The sequence below is a fragment of the Camelus dromedarius genome, chromosome 5 (genome assembly GCF_036321535.1).
Source record: "Camelus dromedarius isolate mCamDro1 chromosome 5, mCamDro1.pat, whole genome shotgun sequence".
NCBI classification, from domain to species: Eukaryota; Metazoa; Chordata; class Mammalia; order Artiodactyla; family Camelidae; genus Camelus; species Camelus dromedarius.
This window is the reverse complement of record NC_087440.1, coordinates 84,053,735-84,070,399: the sequence shown is the minus strand read 5'-3', so window position 1 is coordinate 84,070,399 and position 16,665 is coordinate 84,053,735. Positions and strand designations below refer to the sequence as shown.

Genomic DNA, 16,665 nt, shown 5'->3' with positions numbered 1-16,665 from the left:
GGGTGGGAGCTGGGGCCCGTTGAGGGCGGGTGATTGTCCTCTCCACAGCCCTGGCTGGGTCGAGTCTGTCTGGATTTCCTCAGCTGCCTCCTGTGGCTTCCAGCAGAGTCCGCCCCTTCCTTGCCCCCCATGCTTCTGGGAGGGGTACCCCCACCAGCTAGCCCCTCACTCTTGCTGAGCCCCAGCTAAAGAAAATGAAAGGATGGCATCTTTTTTCTTGAAATTTCTGGTCCTCTGTAAAGACAATTTAACTTCATGAAAGCAAAATTTGAAGAGACGAACCATTCCTCTACTCCCCTAAGCGCCTAGTTACTTTTTGTACCTAATAGTCACAGAGTTAAAATCATTGTATGGGTAGCATTTTGATTTTTGCTTTCTGCACACAGCATTGTAGTGTAAACAGGTTCCATGTTTCTACAGTCTTCAGAGTGATCTTTTATGAACTTTCAACATGAACATTTCTAACATGTACAAAAGAAAGAGTAATAAAATGAACATCCCTTCCCCCTCCACGGTACCAAGTATTAACCATTATTAACTTACAGCTTGTTCTGGTTTATTTATTTCCCCATGTTATTTTGAAGAAAATCCCAGATATATATAAAATATACAGTAAATAATAATAATAATAATAATAATAATAATAATAATAATAATAATAATAATAATAATAATAAAAATATTATATATATGCAAATAATTTAGCATGTTCTTTAAAAGCTAAGGACTTAAAGATGTAAGCCCAATGCCTGAAAATGATACCTGAAAATGAAGTGTAATAGAGGATGGTCCTTTTTAATTGCTACAGAAGAGTTCTGTTGGGTATCTGTGCTGAGATATATTGAGCTGTAATCTTATGATTCAATATTTAGATTATTTCCAATTTTCTTGCTGGTGGAGATAATGCTGCACTGGATATCTCTGTGAACATAGTTGTCTTCCTTCCCTTTTTGATTCTATTATGTGTAAGTAAGAGTTTTATCAATATGGTTGAGTAACAGACCCTCCCCAATGTAGTGTCTTTAAGCAGTAACCACTTGTCAGCTCACAGCTCTGTGGTCAGGCTCCCTCGGGTATCTGCGGTCAGCAGCTGGTCACTCAGGGTCTCTGCTTCTGGGGCTTGGCCAGGGCGATGAGGATGAGCGGGCCCCTGTGTCTGGTCCCCCAGCAGGCTGCCTGGGAGTGCAGTATCCAGGAGGTAGGGGTCCTAGATAGTGGGCCTTTCCAAGGCCTCTGGAGGCCTCTTCTCTCCACCACAGCCCGTCAGCCAAAACAAGGCCCAAGGCCCACTCAGATTCAAAGGATAAGAAAACAAACTTCACCTCTTTTTTTTTTTTTTTAGCACATAAATGAATTTCCTGAAGGAAATGTGAAGGCTTTCACATGAGTGACTTGTTTCTGCAGAACAGTGCTTCTTACCCTTTCTTGGAGGTTGTAGAAACCTTTGAGATTCTGAGGAAAGCTGTAGATACTATTCCGAAGAAATTACACATAATAATATACATATACCAAAATATCTAGGATGCCACAGATTCTCTGAAGCAAAGATTCTGTGGATAAGCATTCTTCAGAACATGATTTCTGCAAGATAACCCGCCCGAGAAGAATCCCATGGTCACTTCTAGTTTGGGGAGCAGCGCATACTTGGAGATTGAAAACACTCAATAGCATACTGGAAACCCTAAGAAGATCTTGCCGGAAAGAAACCGTTTTATTTTTGTATAACTTGGCGTTTTGCATTTGACATGTAAGCATCTCATACAAGACATTTTGGGAGATGTTGGCAGACACGACTTGGTCCAGTACCTACTCTGTGACTTGCTAGCTTGTGACCTTTGGCAGAAAGTTGAAGTGTGTGAACCTTGATTTTTCCCGTCTGTGAAATTTGAGACTGCGATGCTAGTGCCACGTCATTGGCTTGGTTGGAGCAGCAAAGTCATTGCCACGGGTGCAGATACCAGGAGGGGTCATTGCTGCACATGAATGTGTGATCTGGCCCTGGCGTCAGCCAGACAAGCCCAGGACCCTTCTTCTCTAGGACCCCACAGGTGCCAGCTGTGCTGGGCTGGGCATGGTGAGGGGTGGGGAGCTCAGGTGCTAGCTTGGAGGCCCTTGGGGTGCTCCTTCTGGAGTGGACTTCTGGAAGAGTGAAAATCCATCCATCCTTCAGAAAGCTTTTCTCAGTGCCCACTGTGTGCCCAGCTCAAGCTGGGTGTTCTAAGGCCAGAGCCTTCAGGGCGTCTCAGGCCACTGTGTGCAGTTTGAGTTTGAGCTTACGTGAGAGGGGAGGGCGAAGGCTCCCACCGAATTATCCCACAAAATAGTCCTTGGACATCAATGACCCCTTTAAAAGCTTTGGGCAGTGCTCACTAACGATGGGGCAGTTTTCTGGAGCTCCAGGCTAGGGTGTCCAGGCTGTCTTGCATATGTTCCTTGAGGATGCTAAATGTCAGCTGAAAAGCCTCGCTCCCAGCATCCCTGGGGCCATGCTCAGTCCTCAGGTGGGTGATGACTTGCTTGTGTGACTGTGCCTTGGAGCGGGCTGTCCTCCTGGCCGAGTGGTCACAGGGACACCTCTGTAGACTCGGGGCAGCCTGGGCTCCCCTCCCTCCAGTTGAATAACAAAATGCCCAGAGCTACTTCAGAAGGAGGGACCTGGGTTTCAGCCTTGCTTCTGCCACTGTCCAGCTCTGTGGTTCGGGGCAAGTTGCTGAGCTTCTCTGAGCCTCAGTTTCTACACCTGTAGGATAAACAAAGCACCTGGTGTTGGGGGAGAGGGGGATAATGGAGGCCAGCCATGCAGTCAGAGCCTGTGGCCTTTTAAAACCTAGAGTCCAAAAGAGGAGGTTATGTGCCAAGGCCGGGGCAGGGGCAGGGGCAGGGGCAGGCTGCAGGCTGAGGTCAGAGTGCACACTGGCCTGTCAGCTCTGCCAGGAGGGACCTGCTGAGAAGCTCAGAGCGGCCCCTTCTCCATCCCCCAAGCCCAGCTGCCATCCAGGGTGTTGAGTGTATGGAGTTTGGACTCAGGCTGAGCTGGGTTTGCATCCCTGCTACTCACCCACTAGCCGTTTGACTCATGTAGCCTTTCTGAGCCTCAGGTTTCACGTCTGTTAGAGCCCTGCCAGTGCTGTCCCAAGGCTCAGATGGGAGGGGGACGCTTGTGGTGACAATGACTGCCTGCCTGCCCAGGCATCATTCAGTCCTCCAACATGCTGTGAATTACACTCCACTGTCGTGCCCGATTTACAGATGGGAAAACTGAGGCACAGAGTATTATAGTGCCTGGCCATAGAAGGCAGACAGAAAGGGAAGCTGTCCTTATTAACTGGTTGCTCTTGGGATTTGAGTCTGACATCAAAGGCCCTAAAGACAGAGAAAGAAAGAAGAAAGATGTGCCTCTTGCCTCCTTGGGAAAGGCCCTGAGCCAGAAGTGGAGGGGAGCCGCGCCGGGTTTCTTGGACTGGTGCTTCCCCTGGGCAGCTGGAAGTGCTTCTTGGGGAGCTGTCTGGCTGTGATGTCTTTGTTGGTTTCCTTGTTTTTTTGCCTGCAGGGGCGTGACTGATCCGTGCTGGTGATAAAACGTTCATGGCGCTGACGCTGTAATCACACTTCAAGGGACACTTGAAATTATATTTGCATTTGGGAAGCTAATTTTGAAGAACATTTTCCCTTCATAATTATATGCAATCAGCCCGCCAGTAGTGTTATTGGAAGTTCTCTTTCCCTCAGCTGAGAGACCATCTGCTTTTCTCTTCCTGCCCCTCCTTCTAGCATGCAGTAGGCCACCTCCCTGGGAGAGGGACCACCAGCCTAGAGGCCCAAATGAAACCTTTCTTTGGGGACTGATGGGGCAGGAGGCGACAGAAAGAAGTGGAGGTGGTGTGGGCATCTGGAAGGATGTGATGTTTGCTTTCAAGATTGAGGCACAGGTTGGTGGAGAAGGTGATAGTGTATGATGCTTTGGCATGGATGTTGTAGGAGCCAGAATTCTTGTGGATGTAAGTGACAGAAAACCCAATTCAGGTGATCTTCAGCAGAAGAAAATTTCTTGGCCCAGGTGTAACCAAACAGCCAAAGAACAGCCCCTCATGGCCCCAGACATGCTTCCTGCCCTTCTTGCTTCTCACCGTGGCTCAGACCCCACGATCTTTTCTGAGTTCTTCAGCTGCTCTAAACTCCCTCCTACCTCAGGACCTTTGCATATGGTGTTCCTGCTGTTTTGCAGGGTCTTCTACACCTCACACCACTCACTGGCTCCTTTTCAGCCTTTCGCTCTCAGCACAGTTCCCCCTTCTGTCAGTCCCTCTAGTGTTCCTTTCAGAACTTGTCACATCTTGTACTTATTTCAGCTGTTCGCTTGTTCACCTCCCCTCCCTGCCCGCACAGTAAGCTCCATGAGGACAGGAGCCCTTTCTGTTGCCTTCACTGTTGTGTGCCCATCATGCTGGGCACAGAGTAGGTGCTCAGGAAATAGGCATGAAAAAATGAATGAGTAAAAGAATGCCTTGGATGGAAAGGCTGTTCTTGAGAAAGCAAGTCATCAGGGGGAATTTAGTTTTAAGAAAACCTTGGGGAAAAAAAACAACAAACACCCCCTCTCCCCACCTCCTGCAGATTGGGCTCATTTCTCTCTGTCTTTAGTTCTTATCCTGGCAATTAAGGTCATTCCTACAGAGTCGTCCAGCAGATTAGCATCCTGAATCAGGGATGTGGCCACAGACATTTAGACACACACACACACACACACACACACACACCACACCACACCACACAACACACAACAAGGGTTGGGACAGAATGGGCTGTGTGCATTGTCCTCGGGTCAGGAGGCACCCAGTTCAGGAGAAGGTACCTTGTGTTGGCCCTCCTGGTGGGCAGTCTGGATTTCTTCCGCTGCCTCCTGTGGCTTCCAGCAGAGTCCTCCTTTCCCAGACCCTGAGCTTCCGGGAAGGGCCCCCTACCAGCCAGCCCCTCACTCATGCTGATCCCCAGCTGAAGGAAATGGAAGGATGTCATCTTTTTTCTTGAAATTTCTGGCCCTCTGTAAAGATGGTTTAACATCAGTCTCCTCGGGTGCCTTCCCCTTGGGCTGCCTTCTGAGAGGGCTGTGCCAGGAAGAGGCCTCCAGTGCTGTGGGGGGTGAGCATGGGGTGGGGGTGTCCCAGGTGGGGGGCTGACAGTGTGGGCAGGTGGGGTCACGGAGCCAGGTGTGCTGGGAGCACATGGGGTGCTGATGGCTGGAGGGGAGGTGGGCACCTGCCGCCCAGGTCTTGAATGCCAGGGGGAGCATGGGAAGCCCTGGGAGGGCTGGGGGTGCCATAGTTGAGAGGATGAAGCGTGTCTTAGATGTAGAGGGTCACAGGCCAGACCCCTGGGGGTGGGCAGGGACAGCAGGATGGTGGCCTGTGATCCTGGTGGCCTTTGGGTTGGAGGCCTGTGTCTCTCTGGGGGTGGGGACACTGCCCTTTGACGGCACTGGAGCGTTCTTCCCCTCTGGCTGGAATCGAGGTTCCTCTTTTTGGTGTTTCTCACTTCTGCCCAGGGCCCCGGCTCTTGGCTTTGAGTTGGCGGCTGCTGTGACACCCTGCGTGGGGCTCTCTGAGGGATTTCTCTAGCTGTTTTGGGCCGGTTGCCATGGCTCCCAGCTGCAGAGCCTGGCAGGGTGGGAGGCTGGCAGGAAGGAGGTGGGGGCATGTGCCCGCTTGCTGGGAGCAGGCCCTGGGGCTTTAGCTTTCTGGAGGAGGGGCCCTCTGAGGCCGCAGGCTCCTTCTCTCCACCTTGGGAGGCCCAGATGGCCTATTGCTGCTTCTCACAGGGGAGTCGGGAATCTTTAGAGATGGGGAGGGCCTCTTAAAACGGTAGCGCTATCCCCTCCTCCATGTACCAGTCTCCCCTCTATGACTCGGGCATCCAGCCTCTGCTTGAATCCCTCCCACCACGGGACAGTCACTGCCTGCCTTTGGGAGCTGGCAACCACTTCTACAGTTGAGCAGAAATCTGCTTCCTTGTCCCTTTGATTTGTAGGAAGGGTTCCTCCAGCTTGGAATGTGTGGATTTGAGGTGACATTGTGACAGAAGGAGCTGTCAACCCTGGGGAGAGGGGAGAAATAGGCATGTCAGCTCCCCTTGCTTCTGGGCCTGGGTGACCCAGGCGTGTCCTGTCCCCACTCCACAGTGGTCTCGGGACAGCTGAGGCCAGTCACCGCTTCTCAGGAAGTGCCTTCTGGTCTGTTCCCCCGCAGGTCTTCCAGGGGCAGCAGCACCCTCCTCCAGCCTCCTGGGGGCCAAGGATCTGAGGAGGGATTTCAGCCCCAACGTGGGGCAGTGGCTAGGTGGGGGGGAGGAGAGGCAAGTCTGTTCAGAACAATTCTTCCTCCAGAAATCCCAGAAGCCTCACCCCCACCAGACCTGGCTGGACCCCGACCCTCACAGGTCATGGGACGAGGATGGGCTTTGCTGACAGATAGTCTGGACTTCCGATTGTGGTTCTGCTATGGCTTGTTTGCTGTGAGTCTGGGTAAGTTTCATTTCATTTCTTTCTTCCTTTCTTCCTGTCTTCCTTTCTTAATACATATGTATTTTTTCCATCTTTATTGAGGTATAGCTGACAAATAAAATTGTAATTATTTACAATGTGATGATTTGATACATGTGCACATTGTGAAAGGAGTCCGACAATCAAGCTAATTAACACCTCTTACCCCCAGATTTACTCTCCCCTCAGCCCCTGTCCTTTTCTTGGTGAGAACAGTTGAGTTCGACTCTCAGCAAATTTCAGTGATACAGCACAGTCCTGTCAGGTGTAGTCACCGTGTTACACGTTAGATCCTCAGACCATGTTCTTCCCCCTCCCCCTCCTCTTCCTCCTCCCCCTCTTCCTCCTCCTCCACCCCCTCCTTCTTCTTCTAACTGAAAGTTTGTCCTTTTACCAGTCTCTCCCCATTTCCTTCTGCCCCCCAGCCCCTGGCAACCACCATTCTCTCTGTTTCTTATGAATTTAACTTAACTTTTTTAAAGACTCCACTTAGAAGTGATACCAAGCAGAATTTGTCTTTCTCTCTCTGGCTTTCTTCACTTAGCATACTGTTTGGTTGAGTTTCTTAACCTCTCTAAATGTCCTCACTTGAAAATATAAGACAGTCACATCCCCTAATGCAGCCTTTGAAATTCATGCTGAGTGTCTGCTGTAGCACATCTCATAGGCCCTCCTGCCCCCACCTCCAAGTCCCACCTCTTCCCCATCCCGTCTCTCCCTGAGTGAGGAGTGAGGGGCCCAGGAATTATTGGTGTTGCCAGCCATTCGTTTGGGTTGTGTCCTGGCCTTTGGAATCTTCCCTGAAATGTGAGGGTCTCAGGGGCACCAGAAGAAGCCACTGCCTGTTTCTAGAGTTGGGTGCTCAGTGCATCTGAAGGGGGCACCCCTGGGCATGTACATGGCAGCTTGGTGTGCTTAGGTGCTGTCTCAGGCTCCAAATGCCTCTGTTTGGGGAATGTCTGTTGCTGCTCCGGGCAACTTGGTAGGGTCTGAGGGCCATGGGCTTCAGTAGGGCCAAGGGGCCTTGGAGTGGAGTGGGAAGGCCTGGGTAGTCTGGGCATCTCATAGGCGGTGAGATGGACCCAGGGGTCAGGAATATCATCCCTCCCCATAATTTACAGCCAAGACTTCTGGTCCTGGGGTCTTAGGTCTCTACCACGCAGGCCCCATGTGTCTCTTCCCATCAGGGACCCCTGTGTTGGCTTTGGTTATACCTAGCACCCCTTGGGAATCCTGGGGGCACCTTGGGGGCTGAGCTCCAGCCTCTTCCTTCCTCGGTGATTGTTGAGGTCCCCGATGAACCTGTGGACAAATTCTGTTCTGTCACCAGCCCACATGTGGACACTTCAAGGGAGTGTCTGAGAGCCCTGGAATGGCAGAGCTGCAAGAGCCTTGGTGTGGGAATGAACAGAATGATGTCCCCCCTCCCCCCGGGTGTCCTCAGAACCTGTGCATATGGTACCTTACACAGTGAAGGGACTTTGCAGAGTGACTGAGGTTAAGGATCTTGAGATGGGAGCCTATCCTGGATTTTCTGGGAGGGGCCAGTGTAATCACAAGGGTCCTTATAAGAGGGAGACAGGAGGGTCACAGGGGGATGTGGCAGCGGAAGCAGAGGTCAGAGTGATGTGGCCACCAGCCAAGGAATGCAGGCAGCCGCTCTCAAACTGGAAACAGCAAAGGCACGACGTCCTCCCAGAGGAGGGATTGTAGCCCTGCTGACCCATTTTGGACGCCTGAGCTCTGGAGCTGGAAGGAAGATACATTTGTGTCATTTCAGCCCACTTTGTGGTGATGTGTTACAACAGTAGTAGGAAAGGAATACAGTGTTCATCCACAGGGCCTTTCTGGGACCTGACAGGTGAGGGACTGGGTCAAGATCAGAGCCAGGCTCTGCCTCCCTTCCCTTAATCACAGAGCCGTGGATAAGGCTGTTACTTGACTCCCTGGACCTACGTTCCCACTCCCCATCCAGCAAGTGGTTGGGGGTTGGGGAAATACTCGAATAAGGTGCTTTGTGGTTTAAGTTTTCAGAGACTGGGGGTGAGTCTAACCTCACCTTTCCTTTGATGTGACAGCAGCCGTGGTGCTTGCGGCAGAGGGGCCCAGGGAACCTCAGTGCCCAGAGGTCCTGGCGTTGCCCCAGCTTCAGCTGCTGCTTGGCAGGCCTTCTCCGCTGCACGCCCTGGCAGCCTTCTTCTTGGCCACCCCCAGGGCTCAGCTCAAGCAGCAGTCTTCAGTAACCTTCCTGTGTTCACTGCTATCCTCTGGTTGTTTGCTGTATTCAGGGGCCCTGTGGCTGCCAGCATCCCTAGGCAGGGCTTGTGGCTTGGGGGGTCCATTCCTTTGTTCCCCAGCCAGCCCAGAGCTGGATGGAGAAGCCCAGCCAACATTTGATGGCATTCAGATGGGGACTCTGCGCTCCTGTGGTCGGAAGCTCAGCACAGCAGTGGGGCAGAGACCCCGCCCTCAACCACTGTGCTCAGAGAACCCTTCTCTTGGTCTTGAATTCCAGCCCTCGGGCCAGGAGGGAGCTTTCAGTTGTAAGGGAGTGTTAGCAGCAGGATCTGGGTGGATGGAGATGTTTAATCTTACCTGGAATGCAACCTTTAAAAGAGTGTCAACATCCCAGCAGCAGGCCCAGGACACACACTTGTGCAGTTATTTTAAGTGCTTATGGTACCTTGAGAATAGGTGCTAAAAACAACTCAGACCTGCTTGGGTGGGCTTCTCCCTCCCGCAGTGGGGAAGTGTCGGCACAGGGGTTCCTGTCTCCCTTCTTGCTGTAATTTACCTTGCTCCTTGGGCTGATGTTAAAATGACTTTGCATTCTTGGGAATAAGAAACTGCTGTGAAGAGAACTGACTGAGTCATTAGCCCTGAGGCAGGCTGACTGACAGCTCTGCGGGGTTGTGTTTGTGTGTGTGGGGTGCTGGAACCAGCCCTTCCTGATGCCCCTGTGGGTCTTCTGCTTCTAGTAACACTCTCCCCCCTGCAATTTAGGGCGCATCCCTAATTATGAGAAGGAAAAATCATAGCACCTGCAAGGGGGTAGTAAAAGACCTAAAGAGAATTTCAAGTGGAGAATTTTTATATTGAAAAGTGGCGGCTTGTCAAGTGGCATTAAGGGAATTCCAACATTTGTTTTCAGATGAAAAGTCGAGGTGATTTCTAGTGTGAAATGGTGACACTTTGGATACAGCAGAACACATTTTTGGGTAGTCCCCCCTCCCCAACCTGAAAGCTGAGGTGTGAGGTTTTAAAGTGCCTCGGTAGTGAAGGCCTTTCAGCCCTGGTGGTTCTGCTTTCTTCCTGGAGGGGCCGGGAAGGTGAGTCACTAGCTCGGCTTCTCACCCACATCCTGGGTTCATGAGGAACAGCCACTTCCAGGGACCCTGTGGGCTTGTTCTAGGTCTGAAGGAACACGCTGACTCATGCCACTGCGTCTGCTGCATGGCAGGGACCCTCTGGCTTGCCTGCCTCCTCCAGGCAGGCCACCTAGTATGGGGGAAGGTCTTCTTTAGTTACCAGAGTTGGTGACTGTCCAATTAGGGGAAGGGTTTTATTAGCTGCCCCTACCACTAAAAAAAGGACATATGGCAGCTTCCAGTTTATTTAGTTCTTTCTTGGAGCTGTCTAAATGATTCAGATGTTTGTACTGGCTTTAAAATTCTCTTCGTATGTTGCCTTTGTATTGGGCCATTTCGGTTTATGGCATTGTTAAGAGGAGGAAAATCCAAATTACGAAACCATCAGCAAGTGGACCAGGCTGCTGAGGAAGCAGACAGGCAGGGATGCTCAGGGATGGAGCCCTGGCCCCAGGAGGCTGGTACACTTATTCAGGAAGTGCTTGGGGAGCTCCTACCAGGTGAGGGGGTCTGTGGTGGGCAGGGGGCACAGAAATAAAGAACACACTCTCAGCCCTCAGGGGCTTATGGCCCAAAACTGAGCACAGAGCTGTCTTAGGTGTCCAATGGCTCTGTGGCTAATCATTTCCGCCCAGGAAAGGGGTAGAGAGCAGCCTCTTGGTGAGTATGATGTTTGAGCTGCTCTGGATGAATGAGCAGGAGTTTGCCAAGGGAGGAAGGGCATTCCAGCAGAGGGAACAGCTCTGCAAAGGCACAGAGTTAGGTCAGGCCTGGATGTTTTTCTAGCACAGGGTTTCTCTTGGGAGAGTTTGATGAAATGAGGGACTGGTGCTACTTCCCCGGCCCCTGACGCCTTGTAGGCTGCATCTCCAAATGCCGTGTGCTAGGTGTTGTGCTAAGAATTTGGGGTGTAGGCAGAGGGCACAGCCTTGTTTTCTCAAGGACTGTTTATCAGTCAGGATAGACCTGGTTAAGCTGCGATAACAAGCATCTCTGAGAGGTTCGCAACAACAGGTTTATTTATAGCTCATTCAGGGTCCACTCTGGACCTAGGTGACTCTCCAGGGCTGGTGTCCTCCTGTGGTAGCTCAGCACTGGTCCTCTGCATCCTGGCATTTCTCATATTCTTGGCACTGTGAACAGATGATTCTTCGTTTTAGGAGCATTGTAGGGTCTCTGTCTTCTGGATGCCAGAAGCACTCCCCCTAGTTGTGACAATCAAAAATGTCTTCAAGTGCTTCGAAATGTCCCCTGGGGGCAAAAGTACCCCGATGGAGAACCACTGCTAAGCTGAAGGTCCTCTTAATGTTTTTTTTTCTGGTTCCCAGCCTGGCTTTATTGCCACTCAGCCAGGTTTCTTTCCAGGAGTGGGTCTGGGCTGGCTTTGGGGGCTGTCTGTGCTTCCACAGCTGCTGAGGACCAGGAGGACTGGCTGGAGGCTGGGCCACTGGCAGCTGAATGCTTCTGCTTAGAATAGACATGGGTCATTTCTGTGCGCATTTCCTTGGCCAAAGCTACATGGCCGTGCCTAACTGGAGTGTGTGTGTGTCCAGGGGGGTGCCCAGTAGGAGAAGTGCCACATTGATGGCCACCATTAATGTCCACTTTACTAGCTCTTAGCCTCATAGGGGTCAGCAGTGTGGAGCCAGGCAACTTCCATATCTGTGCTCTGTTCTGGGGTGCAGGGTGCTGAGGAGGGTGGGAGCCGAGGAGGACTCCTGAGGAGCTGACCTCGAGCGTGGGTTAGGTGGAGATGCTGGCCTGGCATTTGGGGTGGTAGGGACAGCGTGTCCCTCTGCACACCCGGGTGAGAGGGGAGGCCCAGCTGCCCGTTTAGGGAGCCCTGAGTCCTCAGGAGGCATGGCGGGGGCCCTTCCCTCTGCAGGCCAGGGCGAGTGGGGTGGGGTTTGCCTGCAGGCCTCGTGGTGCTAAAGGGCCTGTTATTCTGGGCTCCTGATGTCTGGTAATTACCGCGCTGTGCTACAGATGACTGGGATGTGAACGAACGGGCCTGGCTTCCCGCTTACATAATCACACACTTCCCGGCCCTGAGTGGTTTTTAGCGCTGGTGCAGGTGCAGCTTCTCTCTCTCCCTGCCCGTTGGTGGGGGGCGCCGGGTTTCCGGGTCATCCCCTCTACTTGGAATTGCTCCGAGGGGGCCTGGCCGGCCTCCCTGTGCCACTGGCTTGCCTGGCAGGCCCTTTCTGCAGCGGCTTGCCCCCACCCCCCCGCTGTGGCCATCCCTCTGCTGTGCCTGGGAGGGGAGGCATGTGGCTGTGGCTTTGCATTTTGTGGGAAAGCAGTTCTTGACGAACCCCAGGGCCCCCGTTTTGGCAAACATCACTCTTCTTTGCTGCGCTGCTCTCTTGGATGCCTGGAATTCGCCCAGCTCTCACGGGACTTTCTCTCCTTGTTGGCCAGATGTACTGTCATTCTCTCTCTCCTGCTGATTCACTGTGTCCTGTGCTTCACTTGCCTGCAGCCCTTGTGTCTCATACCTGCGCTGGGAGATCCCATTGGGCTGCAAAGTTCAGACCCATTTAATGGATGTGCAACACGTCCTGTGCCGGCTGCTGGTTTTTGCTGGCCCTGCTCTGCTGTGAGGCAGGCCTGCCGGTCGTCCCAAGGTGTCCCGCGTTAACCTTCCTGATGCCGCATCCAGCAGCTGGGCCTCAGGCCTCATGTGGCCTCCCAGTGGTTTGGGCTGGTGCCTCCTGGTGGTCCTGCCTCCCAGTCTTCTGAGACCTCACTCTTTCCTGCTCCTCTTTCTTTTGGCCTCTTTGCTGGACTATTTTCTTGTCCCTTCTTAACACCAGGTCATTCAGGGTAACTTTTGTCATCTGCAGGAAGTGAGTTCCCCTGTCACTCAGCACCTGCTGTAGTTAGGCAGGACAATGGCCAGTGACAGAAACTCAGAAACTGAACGTCCAGAGAGGGCATGCTCTAGGCCGGCTGGACTGCAGCCTTGACCTCTGGCAAGAGCATGATGGCCATTTCTCCTGCTGTGGCCTCGTTCTGGAGAGTCTGGCTACACAGAGGCCATGATGTCCACTTTGTGCTGCTGACAGTCCCCCAGGACCTGTCCTGGAAAGGACCAGGGCTGGCCTGGCTCGGGTCTCACGCCCATCCCACAGCTAAGTGAGGTGCCAGGCCACGTGCCCACTTCTGGAGGGGCTGCAGCCCCCCAGTTGTTTGTTTGCCCATCAGAAACACGTGGCATGGAGGAGAGCCAGTCCCGGGAGGCAGGTGGGCAGGGCGAGCAGAAGTAACAGGCCCGCAGCCCCCGCGTGGGCCCAGCGGCCCTGCTTAGTGGGTTCCAGGATTCTCCCCACTTGCCGGGTCCCTTTGAGTCTGGTTCCATGTTCTCCTCTTGGGGACGCCCCCCGCCTCCTCTACTTGTGCCTGCCTCCAGACGGTTCCTGAATGGTCTGCTCAGCTCAGTCCTGGGCTTCTAACCTCCTGGCACCACCGTCATAAAAAAAACAGTTAACCGTCTTCCTGTGATGCACCCTCCTGTCCTCTCCTGGTGCTGGGGTGGGGCCTCGGCCCGCTGCGCCCAGAGAGGGAGCATCACAGCCAGTTCTGCTTCTTTTGTGACCTTTACTCCTGTCCCTGAGACCTGGAGCGGCTTCCCCTGAACGAACAAGCCGTGCCCCTCCCTGGACACATATGGTCCCGCTGCTTCTCAATCAACAGGGGTTGCTCCTTGTGGATGAGCAGCTGTTCCACACCTGAGGACACCTCCTCCTGGGAGCTCGAGGAGCGTCGAATCCCTCCCAGGCCCTGCCCTTCACCTCCTGAACCAGAGTCTTCGGGGCCCAGCCTTGAATTAGTACTTTTGACGAGCTCCAGGGATGATTCTCAGTCATCCCTCCTGGCGTTTGCGACCCATGATCCACGGGGTAAAGGCCAGGCTGGAACACTCTGGGCCCCCGGGGCATGCCCAGCTTCTATCCATGTCTCATCGCTCCCACCTGCCCTCTCGGTGGGGCTTATGCTCCCACACCCCCAGACGTCTTTTGGAAAGCAGGACACTCATGAACTTCTCTCCAGTGTCTGTCTGTAGTTTCCCTTCAGTTTTTGTTCAAATAGCAAATGCGGCCTCCTCCCTGAAGCCTTCTTTGATTGCTCTCTCTTTTCCCCTGAAAAATTTAAATTCCCCCATATGCTCCCCTTGGATGTCTGGGGAAGGTGGCGGGTGGGGAGGGGTAGTCCCTTTGGCGAAGTGGATCCCCTCTTCATCAGATAGCCAGCTTTTGGAAAAGCAAGTTTATACTATGAGTTGTGAGGTAGACATCTGTCCAAAACTCATTAATCCAAGATTTATTAAGAAAGCAACAATTTCGGAGCCTGTATTTTCTTGAGGTGCAGGTTTTAAGTAAAATTCTTTAATTATTTAACTTTTATTGTTAACTGTTTCTGTAATTTTGGAAGTAATATCTGTGCTTATTGTAGAAAAGCTAGAAACCTCAAGAAAATAGAAAGAACCACACATCACTTTACTGCTGCAGCCACAGTTAACACCGCAGTGTGTTCCCTCCTGATCTGTTTCCCAGGTACCTGAGGACTTAAATGGGCCAAGAATCCTAAACTGGACGCTCCGATGGGTGACAGTCCAGTGGTGCCGGAATGGGTGTCATTTCAGCTCCTCTTTGAGTGGAACTGGGAAACTTTTCTAGATAGACCCCGAGTTCCTCTGTTTCACTTCATCAGTTGGTCGACTGGCCTATGCCTTGATGAGGCGTCTACCTTAGGCCAGACTCTGTGAATGCCGGTAACTATTAATTTAAAAACGTATTTTCTTAGTTTTGGGGCATGTTAGAGGCACATGGCACAAAATTCAAGAGGTGCGTGAGGGCGAGAAAGAAGTCTCCTCACCCCACCTCCTGGCCGCACTCTCCTTGCCCTTGACCAGAGGCCAGGCCACAGCTATTTTCTGGTTGTACTTTCAGATTCTCTCTGCAAGCTCGCTCTTTTTCCTGGGTGTTTTTTTTTTTTTTTTTTTTTTGACCCAAATAACCGTGTACAGCCCACGGGGTTTGCACCTTGCACACACGGAGATAACGAATGCCTCGTGGGCGCCTGGAGCCCTTCCTCGTTCTTCCTAACTGCTGCGTAGTATTCCTTTGACCACACATGGTTCTTTAGTGGCCGCTCTTTAGGGGTTCAGGTGCTGCCGGGCTCCTGCTCTCACAGGCAGTGAGTGTGGCAGTGATCGTCCACAGCCTGAGATGCTTTGCCTGGTCGTGTGTCTGTGGGGTAGGATCCTGGAGTTGGGGTTTTCAGGAGGAGCAGTTTAATCACTCGCCGAGTTCTCTGGTTTCTCTTCCCTTCTCCCACTCCTGTCTCCCTCCCTCGTTCGTCCCCTTCTCTCGCTTCCCCTTTGGTATCATGACTCAATTTCTGAAGTTTCTGACTAGGGCCAGATTTCAGGAGCCTGCTGCTTGGGAAATGAAGGCTGTTGGTACCTTTGTTCTGCCAAAGTTCCAGATGCAGAAGGGAGCCCTGGCAGGTTGACACCTTATTTTCCTGATGGGTGGCAGTGCCGTGCGTGGGATCCCAACACAACAGGGAATGTGGTTTTCCACCTGCCTCCCCAGGCTCCCCGCTGCACCAAGGCCCTGGAGCACGGAGACCAGGCTTGCCCTTCTTGGTGCCTCCTGAGCCAGCTGTGCCGGGACCGTGTGGCCAGCCCGGCTCCAGAGCCAGCGCCCGTGCTCCTAAGGCTGCTTGACCTAAGCTTGCTGGTCAGAGCGGTGGGTGATCACTGCAGAAGGTGCTGTGAGCACTCACGGGGCCTTAGCTCCTCTTACCACACGAGTATCTGGTGTACGTGTGGGCTGATGTGCATGGAAAGGGGCGCCGAGCCCTCTTTTCTGCCAGAGACGTAGTCAATCCTGTACTTAGAGCTCCAGGCGGCAGAGAAACTGCGCTGGGTCCTGGGAGCTCAGCCCCACTTGAGGTTTTCAGTCTGTCCTCAAGATCACTTTCTTTTGTTTCTCTTATTTTATGGGTTCCATCTGTCTTCAGCGTTAGAGTCCTATTTTTGTTTTAGGAGAGACAGGGGGAAGGAGAGTGGGAGCTTCCTGGGCTGGTGTCTGATGTGGACAGATTGGAAGTGACCGCAGCTGGCTTCCTAAGGACGTGAGAGCCACACACAGGGATAATCTGGATGCCGAGAGAATTAACTTGGAGAGAAAAACCAGGTGGGACCTGGCGCCTGGCAGAAGCCCTCTCCACCTGGTGTGGGTCACGTATACACACGCCTCAGGCTGTCTCCTTCTGTCTGTCTGTCTATGTGAGATTTCCCTCTCAGCTGTTGAAGATCTCCATCCCAGAGCTGGGGCAGAGGTTGGGCAGGGTGAGGAGACACGTTGGACCTAACCTGGCTGGTTGCAGTCACTTGCCAAGTGACTGTGGCAGGTTATTGCCACCAGTGCTCCCCTGGGGCCAGGATGGTCTGGGAATGAGGCAGGGGCTCTGAGGTGTCCACGGGGCTCAGAGATGAATGATGTGGATTATGAGCTGGTTCCTGGTAATGTACTCTGTCCCCCTGCTGTGGGCTCTGGTGGCTCAGGGCTCAGCTGTGGTGTTCAGCCCGTCCCCTCATGAAGTCAGAGAAGCTGATGGATATTGGCTGCCATTCCTTCCAGAACTGCAGAGAAGCTGATGGATGGCGAGGACGCTGAAAGCATCGACCACTGTGGCTTTCAGATTGCGCTCCTCGGGGCCTGTGGTCCTGTGAGGTGTTAGGGGTAGAGG

The 16,665-nt window shown here is 52.7% G+C and overlaps 1 protein-coding gene across 2 annotated transcripts in view; it reads left to right on the top strand.

The window, feature by feature from the left end:
- The window catches only part of ITPK1 (inositol-tetrakisphosphate 1-kinase), a 146,841-nt gene that overhangs the window by 15,595 nt on the left and 114,581 nt on the right, over nt 1–16,665 (top strand). The gene's annotated exons all lie outside the window — the stretch shown is intronic.